The 8,596-nt window shown below is 44.6% G+C and overlaps 1 non-coding gene across 1 annotated transcript; it reads left to right on the top strand.

The window, feature by feature from the left end:
• Positions 1 to 870: 870 nt before the first annotated feature.
• TRNAG-UCC (transfer RNA glycine (anticodon UCC)) lies at positions 871 to 943 on the top strand. Its single transcript has one exon. It is a non-coding gene; the product is annotated as a tRNA-Gly (tRNA).
• Positions 944 to 8,596: the final 7,653 nt, after the last annotated feature.

The following is an 8,596-nucleotide window of genomic DNA, read 5'->3' on the forward strand; positions in this document are numbered from 1 at the left end:
AAAAAAAAAAAAAAACAGAATGAAATTCTGACACATCTCCAACATGGATGAACCTTGAGGACAATATGCTAAGTGAAATGAGCCAGTCACAAAACGACAAATACTGCATGATTCTGCTTATATGAGGTACCTAAACTAGTCAAATTCATAGAGACAGAAAGTAGAATAGAGGTTGTCAAGGCCAGGGGAGGGGAGAAGCGGGGAACTGGGAGAATGGCTACCAATTTTCAGTTGGGGATGGTGAAAAGTTTGTGGAGATGAAGGAGGTCATTATGGTTGCACAACAATATGAACGTGCTCACCACTGCGAACTCTACACTCAGGAATGCTTAAGGTGGCCAATTTTATATTATGTGTAATTTAACACAATTAGAAATTTCAAAAATATGAATGGGTTTAGGAGTATTTGGAACAGATAACACATACACAGTCGAGTGCCTGTTCTGTGTGAAGCCCTGTGTGAGTCAGAGCTGCACCAGGAGCCCAGTGCGCTCATCAGGAAGACAGACATCACTGGAAAGAGGATCCAGCACCGGGCACTGCAGGCAGCTACCAAATAAGGAGGCGTATGAGATATAAATAGCTGCTAAGACTGGCTGAGGCATGCCCTGACTTTAAGATAGGCTCAGCTGTTAGCTGCCTGGGATACACTGGGCTCTAGCTCAGTGTGTTTTCTCCCTCCTCACACCCCACCTGTCCTGCCAAGGCCTCCAGCTGCTCCCTCCCTCTTGCATCTGCCCAGTGGCCCCATCAGCTGAAGGCCCTGGGATCCCGCCCTGACCGGGCTTATAGACCACAATTCCAGGTTGTGGCCACAGGTGCTCCAGCAGATAGTCAAGTCTGGGGTCAGAAGGTCCCTCTTCAGGGACCTCCCTGGTGGTCCAGTGGTTAAGACTCTGCGCTTCCAATGCAGGGGGCCCAGGTTCGATCCCTGGTTGGGGAACTAAGGTCATCCCACATGCCACATGGCGCGGCCAAAAAAATAAAAAATAATTAAGAAGGGACCTCTTCACCTACTTCACAGATGGGGAAAAGGAAGGGCTGGAGGCGAGGAGCTGCACCCCAAGTTCCACCGTCACCCGGAGGCAGAGCTGGGTGAGGATGTTCCATGCCTCCCTCTCTCCCAAACCTCACTGTCCTTTTGGTGCCAGGGCCTTCCCAGGGGACAGGTAAGAATCTGGAGCGGTGGCTGAAATTTATCTCTTCCTCTCCCCCAGGTGAGGGTATAGGACATTATCAGTTTGCCAGTGAGATGTCCATCTGCTGGGCCTACACAAAACACTCAGGGAGTGGGACTTCCTGGTGAGGGAGTGGGACTTCCTGGTGACGCAGTGGTTAAGGCTCCGCCCTCCTGATGCAGGGGACCCGGGTTCGATCCCTGGCCAGGGAACTAGATCCCACATGCATGCCGCAACTAAGGAGTCTGCCAGTCGCAACTAAGACTTGGTGCAACCAAATGAATTAAAAACAAAAAACAAAAAAAACCCAATGGGGGTGATGACTTTTCTTTCTGGTGTGCGCGCGCGCGCGTGTGTGTGTGTGTGTGCGTGCACGCACATGCATGCAAACAGAAGAGTGTGTAAAAACAATGTGCATAGTTCGAACTGAAGGAGAACAGTTTATGCCACCCCAAAATGTGCCATTCTGGAATAAAGATTATTTTGAGCTGAAGGCAATTGAGAATCAACAGATGCAGGAAGGGTTCTCTGTCCTTCTGCCCCTTTTCCTCCTAAAAGCAGGACATATATTTCCCTTGTGAAGGTACCAGAAAGAGGGATGCAACTCTTATTACAGAGATGGAGGCGCCAGCATTGGGATGAGTCTGCACAACCAAATCTTACTAACATAACCCTTATCTATCATTAGTTTCCCCCATATATTTCCTAGTCCCTTCTCCACAGTTTATCGTCCTTTGAAACCCAAACCATGTTTCCTTTGTTAAAATGGTATATGAGCCCCTGAGTCCAACCATTTCTTTGATTTTCACTTATTTTCTGTCAACTCCCATGCACATAAATATTGATAAAAACTGTACATTTTATCCTGACAGTCTGTCTTTTGTTAGTCTAATTCACAGACCCTAAGAGCTTAGAGGAAGTTTTGCTCCAACAAAACACACCCAGGCACCTATCACCCATATCACAAAGTAGAATATTATCATATCCTAGAAGTCCTGCCCTGTGTGCGTCTTCTTCCTTCTTTTTTTTTTTTTTTTTTTGGTTTATTTTTATTGGAGTAGAGTTGATTTACACTGTTGTGTTAGTTTCTGCTGTACAGCAAAGTGAATCACTTTTAAGTACATATATACCCACTCTTGTTTAGATTCTTTTCCCATATAGGTCATTACAGAGTATTGAGTAGAGTTCCCTGGGCTATACAGCAGGTTCTTATTAGCTATCTGTTTTGTATATAGTAGTGTGTATATGTCAATCCCAATCTCCCAATTTATCCCTCCCCCCTTCCCCGCCATGTGCCTCTTCGATAACACATCCTGGTCCCAAGTAAACCACTGTCCTACATTTTGTTTTCATCTTTCCTTTGGTTTTCTTTACATTTGTTTTTAGCTGCACACGGATTCCTAAACAGTACATTATTGGGTTTGCCTGTTTGAAAATTCTATTTAAGTGGAATCTTACTCATATCCTCTGTTTCTTGCTGCTTTAGCTTATGTTTGTGAGATTAACCTATATCGGTGCATATGATGTGGTTTATAGATTTTTTCAGTGTTGCATAGTGTTCCATTGTATGGTTATCCCACACCTGATTTACACATTTTACTGTTGATGAATATTCCATTACCTACAGTTTCTGGCTATTACAAATGATGTTGCTTTGAATATTCCTGTACATGTCTTTTGATACACATAGGCATGCATTTTGTTGGGTGTATACTTAGGAGTGGAATTACTGGGTCATTGGTAATCAATTGCTTTACTTGGTAATGTCGGTTTCCCAGCGGCTATACCATTTACTTCTGTCATATACTGTTGCTCCCGATTCCTACATTTTTTTCCCCCGGTACGCGGGCCTCTCACTGCTGTGGCCTCTCCCGTTGCGGAGCACAGGCTTCGGACGCGCAGGCTCAGTGGCCATGGCTCACAGGCCCAGCCGCTCCACGGCATGTGGGATCTTCCTGGACCGGGGCATGAGCCCGTGTCCCCTGCATCGGCAGGCGGACTCTCAACCACTGCGCCACCAGGGAAGCCCCCTGATTCCTACATTTTAAACTATACACCCAGCAGGACCTGAACGCTCCCAAGCCCCTGCTCTTCCAACTCCAGGCCGAGGCCAAAGCTGCTGCCCACAGCAGTTTGAAAAAGATGTAATCTTTCTCAAGTGATGAAAGTGTTCTGCAGTTAAACAGTGGTTATAGTTGCACAACTTCGTGACTGTGCTAAAAGCCACCAAACTGCACATGAAAAGGGTAAATGTTACGGTATGTGAAGTGAGTTATATTTCTATTTAAAAAATTGTCTGACTTTAATTTTTGATCATGTAGGAGGTTTGAAATGGTAACACATAGTGGTTTCAATGTGCATTTTTCTGATCAATATTGTATTTGAAAATACTTTCGTCTGTTTATAGATCATTTGTACTTCCTCTTCTATGAAATTACTATACTGTTTTTTTTTAAGTATAATTGATCTTTCTTTCTGTTTATTTGGCTGCGTTGGGTCTTCGTTGCTGTGCGCGGGCTTTCTCTAGTGCCAAGCAGGAGCTACTCTTTGTTGCGGTGTGCGGGCTTCTCACTGTGGTGGCTTCTCTTGTTGTGGAGCACAGGTCTAGGTGCGTGGGCTTCAGTAGTTGCAGCATGCGGGCCCTAGAGTGCCCAGGCTTCAGTAACTGCAGCCCTTGGGCTCAGCAGTTGTGACACACGGACTCTAGAGCGCAGGCTCAGTAGTTGTGGCACACAGGCTTAGTTGCTCCGCGGCATGTGGGATCTTCCTGTATCAGGTATCGAACCCTTTTCCCCTGCATTGGCAGGAGGATTCTTAACCACTGTGCCATCAGGGAAGTCCCACTATACATTTCTTTTGCCTATTTATCTGTCGGATTGTTTGTATTTTATTGTTGTCTTTTCTTATTGCTATAAGCCCCCTTATAGCCTAGGGGCTATTTACATATATTTAGGTCCCAATCCTTTGTTGGTTCTATATGTTACAAATATCTTCCCCCAGGTGTGGCTTATCTTTTTACTCTACAAAATGGTATCCTTTGATGAAGTAAAGATTTTTCCACCGTGTTTCTTTTTTTAAATTGCATTTAAAAAACTGAAATAAATTTACAGACAGTAACATGCACAGGGACTTCCCTGGTGGCACAGTGGTTAAGAATCTGCCTGCCAATGCAGGGGACAAGGGGTCAAGCCCTGGTCTGGGAAGATCCCACATACCGCGGAGCAACTAAGCCCGTGAGCCACAACTACTGAGCCCGTGTGCCACAACTACTGAAGCCTATGCGCCTAGAGCCCATGCTCTGCAACAAGAGAAGCCACCACAATGAGAAGCACGCATACTGCAACGAAGAGTAGCCCCCGCTCTCCGCAACTAGAGAAAGCCCATGCGCAGCAATGAAGACCCAACACAGCCAAAAATAAATAAATTTATATTAAAAAATTACACAGAATAAAATAAATTTATAAAAAAAATAACATGCACAGAACTTAACTGTTGTTCAGTGAATTTTGACAATTGTGTACACCCATGTGATCACCACCCAAATCAAGATATAGAAGAGTCCCACCACCCAGGATTGTCCATTGTTCTTTCTCCCTTTTAGTCAATTCTCTCATCCCAGCACCACAATCACTTTCTGAATTTTATTATCACAGATGAGTTTTGCCTTTTTTCGGATTTTTATGTGAAGAGAATGATGCCGTGTGCATTATTCTCTTTCTGGCTTCTTTTACTCCACACACTCTGAGGTTCATTCAAGTCATTGTCTGGGTCAACAGTCTATGCCTCCTCCTTGATAAGCAGTGTTCCATTGTATGAATACACCATGATTTATCCATTCTTCTCCCTCTATGATGTGCTTATTTTTACTATATTAAAGCGTTTCAGTCTTTTGCTTTATAATTTGCACTTTTTATGTCTTGTCAAAAAACTTGTTCCTCGCCTTGAGGTCAGATAGGCATTTTCCCATATTGTCGGTTTTTTTTTTTTTTTGGCTGCACCGCGCAGCACGTGGGATCTTAGCCCTCTGACCAGGGATAGAACCTGCTCCCCCTGCACTGGAAGGCGGAGTCTTAACCACTGGACTGCAGGGGAAGTCCCCCATATTGTCTTCTAAAAATGTTGGATTTATGGGAATTCCCTGGCGGTCCAGGGCTTGGGACTCCATGCTCTCATTGCTGAGGGCCCAGGTTCGAGCCCTAGTCTGGGAACTAAGATCCCACAGGCTGCACGGTGCAACCAAAAATTTTAAAAAATAAATAGGAAATAAAAGTGTTGGATTTAGCTTTTTACACATTAATTTGTTTTACCAGCAGTTAGTTAGTTACCAAGTTCACAACATATTAACTAATTTAAACCTCACAGGTACTTCCTTGGCAGTCCAGTGGTTGACTCTGTGCTTCCAATGCAGGGGGCATGGGTTTGATCCCTGGTCGGGGACCTAAGATCCCACATGCTGCGTGGCCAAAAAAAAAAAAAAAAAAAGGTAAACCTCATAAAATGTTCTTTCCATTTTATAGATGAGGAAACTGAGACAGAGACATTAAATAACTTGCTCCAAGCCCCACAATTGGTGAGAGGGGAGACAGGATTTGAACCCACACCATGCCCAGAATCCACACTCTTGACAGCCGACATACTTTGCTGGATATCTGGAATTAATCCGTATGCATGGGCTGAGGTGGGGGCCCAGTTTTCTTCTTTTTCTCTCTCTCTCTCTTTTTTTTTTTTTGGCTGCATCAGGTCTTATTTGCAGCACTCGGGCTTTTCTCTATTTGTGGCGTGTGAGCTCCAGAACACGTGGGCTCTGTAGTTTGTGGCACGAGGGCTCTCTAGTTGAGGTGCACGGGCTCAGGAGTTGTGGCGCGCGGGCTTAGTTGTCCCGTGGCATGTGGGATCTTATTTCCTCGACCAGGGATCAAACCTGAGCCCCCTGCATTGGAAGGCAGATTCTTTACCACTGGACCACCAGGGAAGTCCCACTTCTTCTTATGGAAAACCACTTTTTCCAGTACCAGAGGACAGTGTGATTCAGAGATACTTTGAAGCTGCTTCAGAACAAATCACTGCTCTTTCAGCACTAAAAAAAAGGAAAGAAAATAAAATAAAAGGAAAGAAAAGAAAAGAAAAGAAAAGAAAAGAAAGAAAGAAAGAGAAAGAAGGAAAGAAAGAAAGAAAGAAAGAAAGAAAGAAAGAAAGAAAGAAAGAAAGAAAAAGAAAAAGAAAGAAAGAAAAAGACCAAGTACATGCCCCCTCCTCAAGCACCCTGTCCTACCTACCCTTGGCCCTGCAGATCTTCAGGGGCAGTAGGAGCCTCTCTCTCCTGTCTTGGGCCCTGGTCTTCCTTTTCCAATACAGTGCAAAAGCACCCAACGTGCCCTTTCCCATGTAAATTGGTGCAGCCACTATGGAAAACAGTATGGAGGTTCTTCAAAAAACTAAAAATAAAGTTGCCATATGATCCTGCAATCCCACTCCTGGGGCATATATCCAGACAAAATTACAATTCAAAAAGATACATGCACCCCAGTGTTCATAGCAGCACTATTTACAATAGCCAAGACATGTGGCATGTGGGCTCAGCCACAACTACTGAGCCCACGTGCCACAGCTACTATATGTCCATTGACAGATGAATGGATAAAGAAAATGTGGTATATATATAATGGACTATTACTCAGCTATAAAAAAGAATGAAATAATGTCATTTGCAGCAACATGGATGAATTTAGGGATTATCATACGAAGTAAGTGAAGTCAGAAAAAGAAAGACAAATAACATACAATATCACTTATACGTGGAATCTAAAATATGACACAAATGAACCTATCTAAAAAAACAGAAACAGACTCATAGACATAGAGAACAGACTTGTGATTGCCAAGGGGGAGGGTGGGAGGGGAGGAATGGATTGGGAGTTTGAGATTAGCAGGTGCAAACTATTATATATAGAAAGGATAAACACAAGTTCCTACTGTATAGCACACAGAACTGTATTCAATATCCTGTGATAAATCATAATGAAAAAGAATATGAAAAAGAACGTATATATATGTATAAATGAATCACTTTGCTGTACAGTAGAAATTAACACAACACTGTAAATCAACTATATTTCAATAAAATAAATTTTTAAAAAATGCCCTTCCTCAGCCACAGATGGGTTAGCATGGGTTTGAACTGGGGAAAACTGTGCCAAAAACATTACAGCTTTCTCATTCCTCTTTCAGAAGAATCCCTGGTCTCCTTTGTAGAGGGCACTGTCCACTGTCCACTGCTGTGAGACTGGCAATAAAATCCGTGTGTTGGGGGACTTCCCTGGTGGTGCAGTGGTTAAGAATCCGCCTGCCAATGCAGGGAACATGGGTTCGAGCCCTGGTCTGGGAAGATCCCACATGCTGCGGAGCAACTAAGCCCGTGCGCCACAGCTACTAAGCCTGCGAGCCACAACTACTGAGCCCGTGTGCCGCAACTACTGAAGCCCGTGCACCTGGAGCCTGTGCTCCACAACAAGAGAAGCCACCACAGGCATAGTGGTTAAGAATCCCCATGCCAATGCAGGGGACACAGGTTTAAGCCCTGGTCCGGGAAGATCCCACATGCTGTGGAGCAAATAAGCCTATGAGCCACACCTACTAAGCCTGTGCTCTAGAGCCTGCAAGCCACAACTACTGAGCCTGCACTCTAGAGCCCATGCGCCACAACTACTGAAGCCCGCGCACCTAGAGCCTGTGCTCCCCAACAAGAGAAGCCACTGCAATGAGAAGCTTGCGCACCGCAACAAAGAGTAGCCCCCTCTCGCCGCAACTAGAGAAAACTTGTGTGTAACAATGAAGACCCAACACAGCCAAAAAAGTAATAATAATAAAAAAAGAGCCACCACAATGAGGAGCGCGCGCACCGCAACCAAGAGTAGCCCCCACTCGCTGCAACTAGAGAAAGCCTGCGCACAGCAACGAAGACCCAACGCAGCCAAAAATAAATAAATAAATAATAAATTAATTATTAAAAAAAAAAAAAATCCCTGTGTGGGGATGGCGAGGGGCCTGTGGAAGTGGCGGGTGTGGGCCGGGACAGAATGTTCGAGCTGTTTCACGTTTTATTTCAGGGCTGGACGCTAGGCCAAGATCAGTGAAATATTTGAAGTCTGCCTATAGCCAGTTGATGAGTCTCTGGGAGGAGGAACAGCCAGGGAGATACTGTTGGGAGTTTTGCGTACAGAACATGCAGTAAAGCACGGAGTGAGGGATCAGTTGAGATGATGTTATCAGCTGTTGCGGTGAAAATACACTTGTTTTTTTTTTTTTTTTTTGGTTGCATAGCCCAGATTGGCAGCTTGGCAGCTTGCAGGATCTTAGTTCTCTGACAAGGGAATTGAACCGGGTCACCCCCACTGAACCGCTAGGGAATCCCCAAAATA

This window comes from Lipotes vexillifer, unplaced genomic scaffold (genome assembly GCF_000442215.2).
Source record: "Lipotes vexillifer unplaced genomic scaffold, Lipotes_vexillifer_v1.1 scaffold71, whole genome shotgun sequence".
NCBI classification, from domain to species: Eukaryota; Metazoa; Chordata; class Mammalia; order Artiodactyla; family Lipotidae; genus Lipotes; species Lipotes vexillifer.